Raw genomic sequence first — 13840 nt, 5'->3', positions numbered from 1 at the left:
GGAAAATGCATAAAAGATTGAAATTTAATTCAAAAGTGTCATTTTCATTTTAAATGAATTTATGCATAGGAAGATGCATAAAAGATTGATTTTTACTTCGAAAGTATTAATCTCCTTAAATAGAATTTATGCATAAATAAATGTGTAAAGAAATCTTATATCGAATATAAGAATTCTCTTGTATTCTGTAAATAGATATGAGATGTAATAGGATGTGATAAGAGGTGTATAAGATGTGATAAGAGGTGATAAGATGCTTATGAAATAAGTTAGGAGGTGATAAGATGAACTAAGATGTGATAAGATGTGTATGGGATGAGGTAAGAAGTGTATGTGATAGGATAAGATGTATATGGGTTGTGATAGGGCGAGAATGGATGTGATGTAAAAGATTAGATGTGAAGGCATATGGGGTTATATGAATGGGAATGTGGAAATGGATGTATGTATGTGGATGTGCGGATGTGGAGATGGGAGTGTGGATGTATGAATGTGAAAGTAGATGTATGTATGTGGATGTGTGGATGTGGAGATGGGAGTGTGGATGTATGAATGTGAAAATGGATGTATGCATGAAGATGTATATGCATAGATGTGAATGTGGATGTAGATGTGGATGTATAGATGTGAATGTGGAATGTGGATGTGGATGTATGTATGTATGTGGATGTAGATGTTAATGGGAATGTGGATGTGGATGTAGATATGGATGTATAGATGTGAATGTGGAATGTGGATGTGGATGTATGTATGTATGTGGATGTATAGATGTGAATGGGAATGTGGATATGGATGTATGTATGTATGTGGATGTGGATGTATGAATGAGGACGTGATAGTGGATGTATGCATGTGGATGTGGATGTATGGATGTGGATATGGGATGTGGATGTATGAATGTGGATATGGGATGTGGATGTATAAATGAGGATGTGAAAATGGAGGTAAGCATGTAAATGTGGATGTATGGATGTGAATGTGGATGTGGATGTGGATGTGGATGTATGGACGTGGATGTGGATGTATGGATGTGGATATGGATGTGTATGTATGAATGTGGATATGGGATGTGGATGTATAAATGAGGATGTAAAAATGGATGTATGCATGTAGATGTGGATGTATGGATGTGAATGTGAATGTGTATGTGAATTAATGTGTCGTCGATACGAGGAAATGGATGAGAATGAGTACACATTGAATGGAATGTGGAATAAGTAATGTGGACTAAGGAGGGATAATGTGGAAAGACGAGAGTTCGATTTAGAAACTGTATTTTGTGAGACTGTTTGTAAATGACTGTTTTATGTCAAGAATGCTGGGGAAGCATTTTGACCGTCTTGTGGATTAAGGTCATGAAGACCTAACTGTTAAAGTTGCAACTGCTCTGTTGAGACGGAGAGTCAATGGAGGACGTCTCACGTAGCAAGGTCGACCGAGGTCTTGACCAGCCTCGGTTCGATTTAAATGGTGAGCTTCCGGTACGGTGGATGAGGGACCAAGGAAGCGGCCTATGAGTGAAGCGCTAGGTCACCTGCGAAGGATCCTAGAGGGTGCTGACCATACGGTGCTCGGGCTCTGGGTCGCCGAAGATACCCACACGTGCGTCGTGGAAGATATTGGAATAAAGAATAAGAATTGTTTTCTGAAACCAGGCATGGATCTGGTTGATTAACCTTGCTTGTTCTCAACGGATGAGTCCATGGCTCTTTTATATGGATCTGTGGGTTGATCTTGCTGATCTTCCACGGAGATTCCATTCTGTTATATGAATATATTGCCGGTTACAATGAGCTAGGAACTATGGAAAAGGCCCTTGAGTGAACAGGTGGTGAGCGTTGTGGTTGCCAATGATGCCATAAGTATACCGATGAATGAATGACTGGAAATAAGGATTCAACCAGAGACTATGAGGATTGTCATCAGTGACATAATGGTTTCATTAAAGGATTGTTTTAAAGTTAGCTGATGCTGCTAAGAAAAAGGCAATTTCATATTGGGTGTGTAAGTGGTGTGACTAGTTTTATGTTTGCATGAACTTTCGGCTAGGGGGCCTTGGAACTCTTTTCCTTGGTACCCGGGACAAAACCTAACCAAATTCTTAATTGGATCCCATGGGCGGTTGGCTAATCCATGGGACAGGATGGGGTTAGGCTGGACTGATGGATCCGTAAATCGAGAGTCAATTTTTGTTTACGATAGATAAAGTAAATCCCGGATAGTAATTGTTCTATGGATAGGAATCAACGGCTGTGCCTCTTAATGGGGAAAAAAGCGTTGATCCCAATGATCCAAGTGCAAGTTTCTTCCTTGATTTGACCGAGTATCTTTATAGGTGCAGTCGGCGGATCAGCTTGATCAGTAATGGTCTTGACTACGTTAGAGTAAAGAGTTATCCTGGTGGAATCGCCCGTACTTTCTGGGTGAAGGAAGTTTTTTCGGGTTCTGTTTTGGAAAAACCGACGGATTAGTCTCTTGTCCGGATATCCGTGGGCGAGGCCCCGAGTGTGGGACCCCTGTCCCGCGTGAGAAGTGCTACTTCCGCTGCTAGTATCCCAAATCCGTTGCTCGGTGGGAACAGGGATCTTACAAAAATGTGAGAGAGGCCAATCCACTAAATTCCATGCCGGAAGGTCTTGTTTTCTTAACACACCATGTTTGTTAGCATTGTCTAGCAAAACTGATAAAAAATGATCAGTAAAAAATATACCTGATTGAGCTAGCTCTGTTGCACATCGACCTTGGTATTGTTGTTCTCCTATCGATCCATGCAAAACATCTATAAATCCCAGAATACAATCGATGTTTTGCCATGTCTCATACGATGAAGGGTATAAATCTGAAATAAAATAACACAAGAATGTCAATAAGCAAAGAAAGAAAGCTTCATCTTAAAAATCCATACACCTCATAAAGAACAAAACCACAATAGAAAAATATACAATTAGGCCTGTGTTGTGGAAGATCATTTGGATAGTCTTGCAAGACAAGTTCTTTATGCATGTACACATGCTGAATCAAAACTTCTTTCAGCGATATCTTCCCTCTGGTGATTTTAAAATCTCATACTCTTCCCTTCCATGATGCGAAGAAAATGTTTTTTGTCTAGGGTCTCTTTCTTTTTCTAGGTTGCATGAGCACCCATGCTCCTTTCGAAACACTAAACCTTTCCCAAGTTCCTTCCGTTTTGACTGTACTTGAATTCTCTACCGAAGAAATAGAAGAAGCAAGTCGACGGGGTAAGGATGTGTGGTATAATTCTGCCTTCATAGCATTATCATCCCACAGAGCGTCTTCCACAAGAACGGCCATAGTTTTTATTCACCATGGAGACCTTGTGAATCTGTAACAACAGCAAAGTAATGTAAACAAGATAACAAAGTGAAGTTTCAAGAAAGAGAAAGTGGGCAGACAGACAGTTGACAAGAAACATCTTACTCTAAGCCAAACAGGATCAAGGGAGCAGTTTTGGAAAAGAAGAGGCTGCTGCACAATGAGGCAGTGGTGTCAAATGGTAGACCTTTCGAAGGAAAGGCAGCACAACATTTCAAAGTTCAAAGGAAGGTGGAAGCGGGAAGGCCCTTGTTAGAGAAAATGTCAGACTAGATTCTATCTTCATGTCCAAAAATCTTGTGAGAATAAAAAGCCAATCTCCACATTAATGTAGCACGCTTGTACCTACATAAAGTATTGTTTCTTTTATCTATTTTCTCTTGTGAATTTCCAACGTTACGTTGGCCCTCTGTTGATTGGTTGAGAGCTTATTTTTCCAAACCGTAAAAGGCTCCAAAATGAGCTCCCTTTTTTCCTAATGCCGTGAGATGTGAGAAATTGATCAATCTTGATGTACCATGATCGTGAAGCTTGTTTTAGTCCATACAAAAAAAGCACGGTGGAGTTGGCATATGTAAGATGATCGTGAAGCTTGTTTTAGTCCATACAAAAAAGCACGGTGGAGTTGGCATACAAGATGTTCTTTTCTAGGAATTGTAAATTCTTCAGGTTGCTCCATATATATTTCTTCCTTTAAGTCTCCATTAAGAAAAGCCATCTTAACATCCATTTGATGTATTTCCAAATCAAATTAAGTTGCAAAAGCTAGTAGTACTCGAATGCTTGTACTACGAACTACGGATGAAAAAGTGTCATGATAGTCAATCCCTGTAATTTGTGAGTATCCCTTTGCAAACTAAACGAGCTTTGAATTTATCAAAGGATCCATCTGCCTTTGTTTTAGTCTTGTAAACCCACTTCCATTTCATAGGAGTACGATCAGAAAGTGGATTGGTAAGAACCCATGTACCTTTCGAGATCAAAGACTCATATTCAGCTTCAATGGCTTCCTTCCATTGTTCCTTTTATGAGAGGACATAGCTTCTGCATAAGTTGAAGGATCTTCACAAATAGCCAATACGTGATTAAAGGTTTCAAGATCATCTCATCATATACATGATTTGCACCATGCTCAAGTTCAATAGGAAGATCAACATAGATATCAAGATCTGTAGCAGTATCCTTTGAAACTGTAGGATGAACATCAATAGACTTGTCTCCAATATCCATCAAAAGAGTGTTGTCATCATCATGCAAATCATCAAAAGAGTTTTGTCATCATCATGCAAATCATTGTTCAAAAGTAGAAAAGGAAAAGAAGCCAGTAATGTTTTTGTATCATCAGCATCCTTTGTGGACCACGAACGTCCCATCAATTGCTCATTGAATATAGCATCTTGACTAACAATTGCCTTTTGAGAACTTGGATTGTAAAACTTGTAACCCTTTGAGTTGTCAGAATAACCAATAAAAATAACCTTCAAACCTTCAAAAGGTTCTAGATTGTGTCGTGTCTCTTTTGGGACATGAATATAAGCAATACACCCAAAGACTTTGAAATGTGTCGTGTCTCTTTTGGGACATGAATATAAGCAATACACCCAAAGACTTTGAAATGTGCAACAGAAGGAGTTTGACCTGTCCAAGCTGTGATTGGAATCTTACCAGAAGGTGCAGTAGCTGGAATATAATTTTGAACAAAAATAGCTGTCAATAGTGCTTCTGCCAAAGAGCGAGATAATCCAGAATGAATAAGAATGCATTTGATTGCATTCAAAATTGTACGATTCTTTCGCTCTGCAACTCCATTCTGTTGGTTGAGGAGAATATGGAATGGTATACTCATGGTGGATGCCGTGGGTTGATGCAATGATCATGAAATAAGTTGGAAATATATTCACCACCATTATCACTTCGAAGAGTTTTGACTCTTCGACCAGTGTGATTCTCCACAGATATTTGGTACCTCTTAAATGTGTCCAATGCTTCTGATTTATGTCATAGCAAAAAGACATTTGTATACCGTGAATAGTCATCAAAAGTAATGAAGTAACAGTAGCAAGACTTGGATGGAGGAAAGGGTCCACAAATATCAGTATGAATGAGATCCAAAAGATTATTTGAATGAATATTTGTAGACATTGGAACTGGCTTACCATGATCTTTGCCTAGAGCACAATATTCACATATCCCTATATGCAGGTGGGATTTGAGGTCCATACCTCTCAGAAGATCATGACGATGAATATCAAGAAGGTTTTTAGAAATTTGAGTGAGCAAACCAATGATGCCATAGCTTACAATCGAGATCTCCTAGAGCTGTAACAACATTTGCAACATCCTCATTCAATGAAAGTTCAAAGAGATTACCATGTCGAGGAGAAACCACAATAGTGGTGCCATCCTTTTCGATGCGACACTTTGTATTATCAAATCCAACAAATAGACCAAGATCCACAAGCCGCGCAACAGAAAGTAAGTTTCTTTGTAAATTGAGAACATATAAAACTCCTCGCTCGTAGTATTTTGGTTGAGGAAGAAGTTCCCAAATACAAGTCGCCAATACCCATTACTTGGCAAGTTGTATTATCAGCAAGATAATACCACTTTCTTGATAGGAATTGGATGATAATTGTGTAACCATTGCAATTGATATGTCATGTTGCCAGTAGCACCAGAATCAACAATAAAGAGAGGACCATCACGAACATGTAGTACCTATTCTGGAGAGACATTATAATGAACCAAATTAGCCTCTTGAGATGAACATTGTCTTCATCTCATGAGGATTTTGTTGAGTAGCATAAGCTTGATTTCGAGCTTCATCATAACGCCTCTTGAAGCATCAACTAGATGAATGCCTTGTGCTCCCACAATATTCATAGGTTGTAGAAGAGGAAGAACCCCTTGATAAACGAGGTTACTTATTTGTAATACCGTGTTCTTTATAGTACTCTCGTGCCCAACAACCAAGTGACCAGTTTTGTCACAAATAAGAACAACACTTTTGAGGAAATCTCAAACGAGAAGAATTACCTCCTCTTTGGAATCCACGAGATTTAAATTGCTGAAATGGACATCTCCGGACAGCAAAGGCTATCTCTGATTCTGTGTACTCTTGGGCAATTATGACCGTTTCATGAGTTACCGACGTCTGACAATCATGATGTTGATAATATTCAATCAAAGAAATACATGTATGCTCAAAGTCAATTCCATCCTTGTTAGATAATATAGTGACAATATTATCATACAAAGGATCCTTCACCGTATCAAGAACGTGTGTAACCAATTGAGTTCGAGGAATAGGATCCCCTGTAGAGCAGAAAGTTGATTCATAATACCTTTGAATGATTCAATGTGACTAGACATGGATGTACCTACCTTGAATTGAAGCTTGCCCATAAGATTACGGAGATACAGAATCTCTGTAACAGTTTTCTTCTCAAACATAGTGATAAGATAGTCCCATATAGCACATGACGTGGATAACGGATAAACATCTAGCATGAGTGAATCGTTAAGGGCAAAAAGTATATACTGACGAGCAGCCTTATCACGAGACGAATCCAGTGTGCATGATCAATTTTCCACTGTTTAAAAATAGGACCTTTGGTAATAATAACATCATTCTGAAGTGGATCAATAGATTGAAGAGGGCATGCAAGAATACCAAGAACAATATCTGCTGCCAATTCATCTCCTTCCAAAATTAATTTTACACAAAACTGTTACCAAAGATCAATCTTGTAAGACATGAAATCATAATCATAAATTGAACAAGAAGACGAAGATGCTTCCCTTATGATTAGAATTGCTCTGATACCATGTTGAGAGAGGGAGAGAGACGAGACAAGAGACACCACATACGCTCCACAAGAATGAATCATATTAGTCACAAGTCACATATATATAGGCAAGACCTAGAGTGAGTTAGGGCTAGCTATATATAGCTCCAACAAGCTAGAGAGCGCCTCTCATCATTACACGTTCTTCTTTCGCCTTAATTCAAATGCACCCATCTTTATTGCTTTCATTTCGTTCACGCAGATCTAGTTCAACCTGGCAATGGGGGCACTCCAGGCAATAAGTGACATCTTCGTCACTGTGGCTCGTGATTCCGTCTACTTCACCGACAATCCTAACAACATTGGAGTGGTGGCTGTGGGCCTCTCTGCCTCAACCGTCACCCATTTTCCGAGTGCCAAGAATGGCTAGATTGTCCGTCCACAAATTCTTGGCTTCTTCGGTGGTGCTGGCACCAACATCGATCGCCTCGGTGTTTATGTCTCCAACGAGCGCACGGGCATCCACTAGCCTGTGGCCTGTGGCCCAACGTGAAGAGGCTTTGTGCAGGGTACCTACTGCCCACAATAAGAAATAAAATAATCACTCTACATGCACGTCACAATGCCAGACGTGCGTTTTCACAAAAAAATGGTTCTATTTGTCCCGTGTTATATGTGTAACTTGTAAGCATCGTGTGCATTTGTGAGTTGTGTGTCTGTACCTTTAAATGCTAGAGCATCGACGTGTGCAATAAACTACTCTCAATTTGAGTAGTCCGAGTTGCTTTTTTGACAGGAGTCACGTCGAAAATTACACTAAAATAGTACAAAAAAACCTCCTAAATTTCACCAAATCCGTCAATTTTGAAGGATAAGGATGCTTATCAAAAATTAAGCTCACGAGTCTCAATCTCTTTTTTATGCAAGCATTTTGTGGCCATATGAAAAGTTCTCTCTCTCTCTCTTTATATATATATATATATATATATATATATATATATGTTTGTGTGTGTGTATTGCTATATTTTACAAAACCCACCAAACTGCTCAATTTTGAACGATGCTTGTAAAAAATTAAACATACCCTCAATCTTCCTTTTATGTAGCCATTTTGTGGCCATATGAAAAGTTGTGTGTGTGTGTGTGTACATAGATATGAAAATCTCTCGCTCTCTCTCTCTCTCTCTCTCTCTAGAGAGAGAGAGAGAGAGAGCGAGAGAGAGAGAGAGAGAGAGAGAGAGAGTTGTGTGTGTGTGTGTGTACATAGATATGAAAATCGAGAGAGAGAGAGAGAAAGAGAGAGAGAGAGAGATGTGTGTGTGTGTGTATACATACATATGAATCTCTCTCTCTATATATGTGTGTATGCATATAGATGAATCTCTCTCTCTCTCTCTATATATATATATACACACACACACACACACACACAGAGATGTGTGTGTGTGTGTATACATACATATGAATCTCATGTGTGTATGCATACAGATGAATCTCTCTCTCTCTATATATACACACACACACACACACACACTACAACAAAATGAGAGTGTAGCATTCTTGAGGTTGTATTTAGAGCATTTAGTCTATTCATCTTTGATGTCAAATGGTTAAAGGTGATATATAGAGGAGCTGAAGCAACCGTAAAGAAACATCCAAATAGGTTCTTTCAAATTGATTCCACCAATTTTTGGAATGATAAGAAAGATACTTTCATACTATCTCAACATTGTCAATAGGTTAGTAACCCAACCAATCCCAAAATAAATCTTGATGTACTATAATAAAAGTGTAACCCCTTTGTTTTGTAATATTAGGTTGTATTTCACGCCGATTGAATTGATACAAAGTGGTGGTATGTTATACAAGTTTCCCCTCATTCAAAACATATCTTTCAAGATCAAGATGTAGAGGTTGAATCTGTGGATGAGTTGCAAGTACTACCTCAAATCGGCTCATTGGAAGAAGATGATAAAGAAAACATTTTGCAGGAGACCGATCAAGAGAATGAGGAACATCAATCTGAAGAACATGATGAGTCACCTATCAATCATGATAATGCTTCATTGGATAATGATGGTGATATTAATATAGAACCCCATCTTCTCATTGAGCTTCCATTAGATATAGACATTGATGAAGCAACACATATGGATTTATTACAAGATGGGATAGATACATGATCTTAACATTGTTTCCCTTCTCAAAAGTTTTCAAAAGTTTACATTGATGAGTCACCTATCAATCATGATAATGCTTCATTGGATAATGATGGTGATATTAATATAGAACCCCATCTTCTCATTGAGCTTCCATTAGATATAGACATTGATGAAGCAACACATATGGATTTATTACAAGATGGGATAGATACGTGATCTTAACATTGTTTCCCTTCTCAAAAGTTTTCAACTATCCTTTTTTTAACTCGAAACATGGCTCCAAGGGTTCTAACAGACTTTTTTTTAAAACTATAATCATTTTCTGTGTGTATGTAACATGTACAACTTAAATTCAACATCCAACAACTCTCTAGAATTTTTTGTAGCGAGAATAGCCGTAAAATTTTGCTACTAGTTTTGCTTCTCAGAGCAGCAAAATTACACTATAGCAGCAAAATTTCGTTGCTATATCTATTCAGCAGCAAAATTTCATTGCCATATCTATTCAGTAGCAAAATTTTGATATATCTATTCGTTGCTTTATCTATTCAGCAGCAAAATTTTGATGTTATATGCACTGTTTAGGAGCGTTATTTCATTGCGATATTTCATTGCGAGGCAGTGAATGAAATCCCCAACATCCCGACAAAATAAGTGCTTTTGGAACGCTGTTAGTGAACATTGCTATGTCCCCGACTTGTTGTAGTGATATATATATATATATATATATATATACATATATACATATATATATATACATATATATATATATAGAGAGAGAGAGAGAGAAATATGTATATATGTATATATATAAGAGAAATGTTATCTTTGTGGGGTGAAAATAATCTTTGTGGTGAAATGTTATCCTTGTGGTGAAAAATATCCTTTAAATTTTCTTATATGTAGAGTATTGTAGAGATCATATCTCTCAATCCATCCGTTAAATTTGGATAAAGTGAAAAGTTGAAATGTTAAATCACTATAATGTGCCCTATGGTTTCATCATTGGGATCACATGTATCATTATGTGATCTGGAGGTATGATAATTCCTATATTACAGTATCAATGTACATGAACTCAAGGACTATCCCATATTATTAGTATCAACATACATGAATTCAATAGTCTCTAATCATTACAATTATCGACACTATGTTTGGTTGGTGAAATAGACAAGTTCTACTAACCTCTAGTATAGTAAGAAAACTGTGAGAATGATGGTAGATTGTAGGAATATCACATCTCCTAAGGATGTAGCTAACCTCTAGTATAGTAAGAAAATTGTGAGAATGATGGTAGATTGTAGGAATATCACATCTCCTAAGGATGTAGCTAACCTCTAGTATATCAAGCAAATTGTGAGAATGATGGTAGATTGTAGGAATATCACATCATAATGAACCAAGCCTAGAAGCCATGCCATGTGTTAAGCCTAATTTACCTTTTGTGTTCTAGGCTTGGTGGACATACCTCCTATATGTCTTTGCCACTTTGTGTCCATCTCAACTTGGGAAGACTCCACATAAGTATCATGCCACCTCAATTGTTCATGTCAACATGGTAATTGAGTTACTAAGTGATCATCCTAGTCACATCATTCTTGCCACTTTTACATAGTCACCTTTGCATGCCACCTTCCAAATGTTAACATGGCATGTCACTTCACGTGATCCATGTCATGTATATATGTACACATGCATATGTCACATCCCCATCACCATCACCCTACCACATGATAATCGTCATGCCACATCGTCATCCATCCCATTCGTGACTCCCTGCATGCATATATCTATACTTTGAATTATTTTTAAATCTATAATTCAATTTATAATTATTTAACATAAAATTATTTTTAAAATATACTATTTTTAATCAACTCCAAAATATGTTTCTAATCAGCTTTCAAAAAGTAGATATAATATTCTATATTTAAAATAATTAAAAATATCTAGTATAATTAAAAATAAGATTATATATTATCGAAAATATATTAAAAGTATAGTATACATTAGTCATTAAATTATTAAAATTAATTAATATTAATTATTAAAAATATAAAAAACATTGTAGATATTAAACTTTATGAAAATGAAAATTTTATTTATATTAGTTAGTAGAATAAAAAATATTATATATATATATAGCTATGCTTTTGGTCTGCATTGCATATCTCTATGCAATAAAAATGTGCATAAGGGTTTTGTATGCTCTGATATGACGAATACAAAAGAACATAAGAGTATGCATAGCTCTTATGCTCTTATGCACTACATATGAACATGCATAACTCTTATGCTGATGAGTATAAACACATTGCAATGAGCATACATAGCTCTTTATACATTGAATAGAGCATAAAAGCTATGCATAGCACTTATGCAATACTCTTAGCTCTTAAACTCTTATTTTTTTTTAAAAAAACTCTAGGGTGTTTTTATAGGTTTCAAACTGATTCCAGGTATGTCATCTTTAAGACAATATTCCTCCTACCCATGAGGCAAGAGTTTTCTCTCTCTCTCTCTGTCTCTCTCTCTCTCTCTCTCTCTCTCTCTCTCTCTCTCTCTCTCTCTCTCAACATATTTTTGCTATGTGACACCCTTGAGTGCATTAGGGCTTTATCTATATATGTTAAATAATATATATATTTTATTTTATTTTATTTTTTAATGTGTGAAAGAAAGGTTTGAAGTTGGTGGTCTTTTATAGAAATTAACTAGGGAGATATATATTTCATTCTTGGGGGGGGGGTCACTCATAAATATGTAAGCGTAGCATGTGGGTTCAATAGAAGGGGTTTTTAAAACCCCTTTTTTACATGCAAAAGGATGCCATTTGAAGGGGATTTTTACAGATTGCATAAAAAATGGTGTCTTTTATTCATGAAAATTTATAGATAAGGGGCTTTTTAATCAGGCCTTGAACGCACGTGATATAGAGAGTTTACATATAGTGAACCCCCCCTCCCCCCTCCCCCTCCCCCCCGCCTCCGAGAAATCATTCTTGAAAGATAAAGGTAGAAAAAGATAATAACCTTGAAAAGAAGGGCACAACTATTTAACTATGCCCTTTTATAGCATTGTTTGAAGCCAAGCGTATAGCAAAAGAAGGTTGAAGTTTGTAGCCTAAGTTGACGTTTTGGACTTTTTTAGGTTAATTGAATATTTTTACAAGTGCAAATTAAAAGTTGTCCATCATCAATGAAAATTGCTTTTTGAAGGAACTCTTCAATTTGACATGTAGTGCTTTTAATAAGCCATCAAAGAGTTTTTTTAAACTATAAATTATATATATATATATATATATATATATATATAATGTATGTTTTAACTTTTGCTATATTATGTTGTTGTAGATTGCTGTCTCGCATGTCCATTCATAATCTTATAAAATTTTAACATTTAGTCCATTTATTATAATGTTTAAAATTATAATCTATATATTCTATAGCCTATATCTGTCTCCCATATCCATTCATAATCTTTTTAAATTTTAACATTTAGTCCATTTATTATAATGCTTAAAATTATAATCTATCTGTTCTACAGCCTATAGGTAATGTGCAACGTGCTCTGGTCCACCGTTCGAGTCTAGAATTGGGAATTTCAACTCTAGCTAAGGGCTTCTATCGATGTCCGTCCCAAGACTCGACACTTGCATGGCTTCGAGCCACCTAGTCAGCTCTCCAGAGGAGATGCGACTAATGTGACTATGTCCAATGAGATAAACTAACACGCTAATGTGTTGCACCACCAATCTACCTAGGCTGTCCTGGGCGTACCTGGGCTCATAAGCCCTCTTCCTACTACTGCTCACCCCTACATGTCCGACTCCCATCCTTTCATCTACCCATCGGAACTGCACGTCAATGGGCTTGGCATAGGGGTACTTCTTTGTGGCCCTTTCCATCACATCAATGTCCATCCCCATTGCAAAGGCATGTGGCTATGTTTGCTCTAGGATGATGGCTAGGTTTTCGAACACAGTTTGCTCAGGCGACTCTCTTGGTCTCATGTTTCCCCCTTGACTCCACTTCCACTCATATGGTGGTTTTCCTGTTGGTTATGCTCTTGCATGTGCCCTTTCTTCTTCTAACCGGGTGACTCCATTGGCAAGGGGCATTGGCAGTCCTACCCTATGCATGGGTTGTTGCCTCCTCACCTGGATCTTTGCATCATAACATTCCGCCGCTTCCACGCACTGCTCGAGATCTAGATGACAGGCTTTTTTCTGGTGCTAATTTTGTCGCCTTGGGGCTGCTCTACCCTTGTTTTTCTGTTTGTGACACGTCTAACTAGGTCATAAATTTAGCAATCTCATCCCAATTAGATGGTTGCACCGCTCTTGCCTGCTTGGCAACTTGAATCAAACTTTTCATGTGCACAAGGGCCGTTTCCTCCTAGTTAGCTATGTTCTTCTGTGTTCTCTCTTCTTGGAGCCTTTTCTGTAGCGCTTCTTTTTCCTTCTTCTCTCTTTTTGCCCACCCTTGGAAATCTTCAATCATTATATCTTTGTTCTGCATTTCGATAATGTGGGCCTTCCTTATGGTCTCCACG

The sequence above is a fragment of the Cibotium barometz genome, chromosome 47, assembly GCF_041138505.1.
Source record: "Cibotium barometz isolate CiBa-2024 chromosome 47, ASM4113850v1, whole genome shotgun sequence".
Classification (NCBI taxonomy): Eukaryota; Viridiplantae; Streptophyta; class Polypodiopsida; order Cyatheales; family Cibotiaceae; genus Cibotium; species Cibotium barometz.
The sequence above is the reverse complement of the archived record's forward strand: the minus strand, read 5'-3'. Positions refer to the sequence as shown.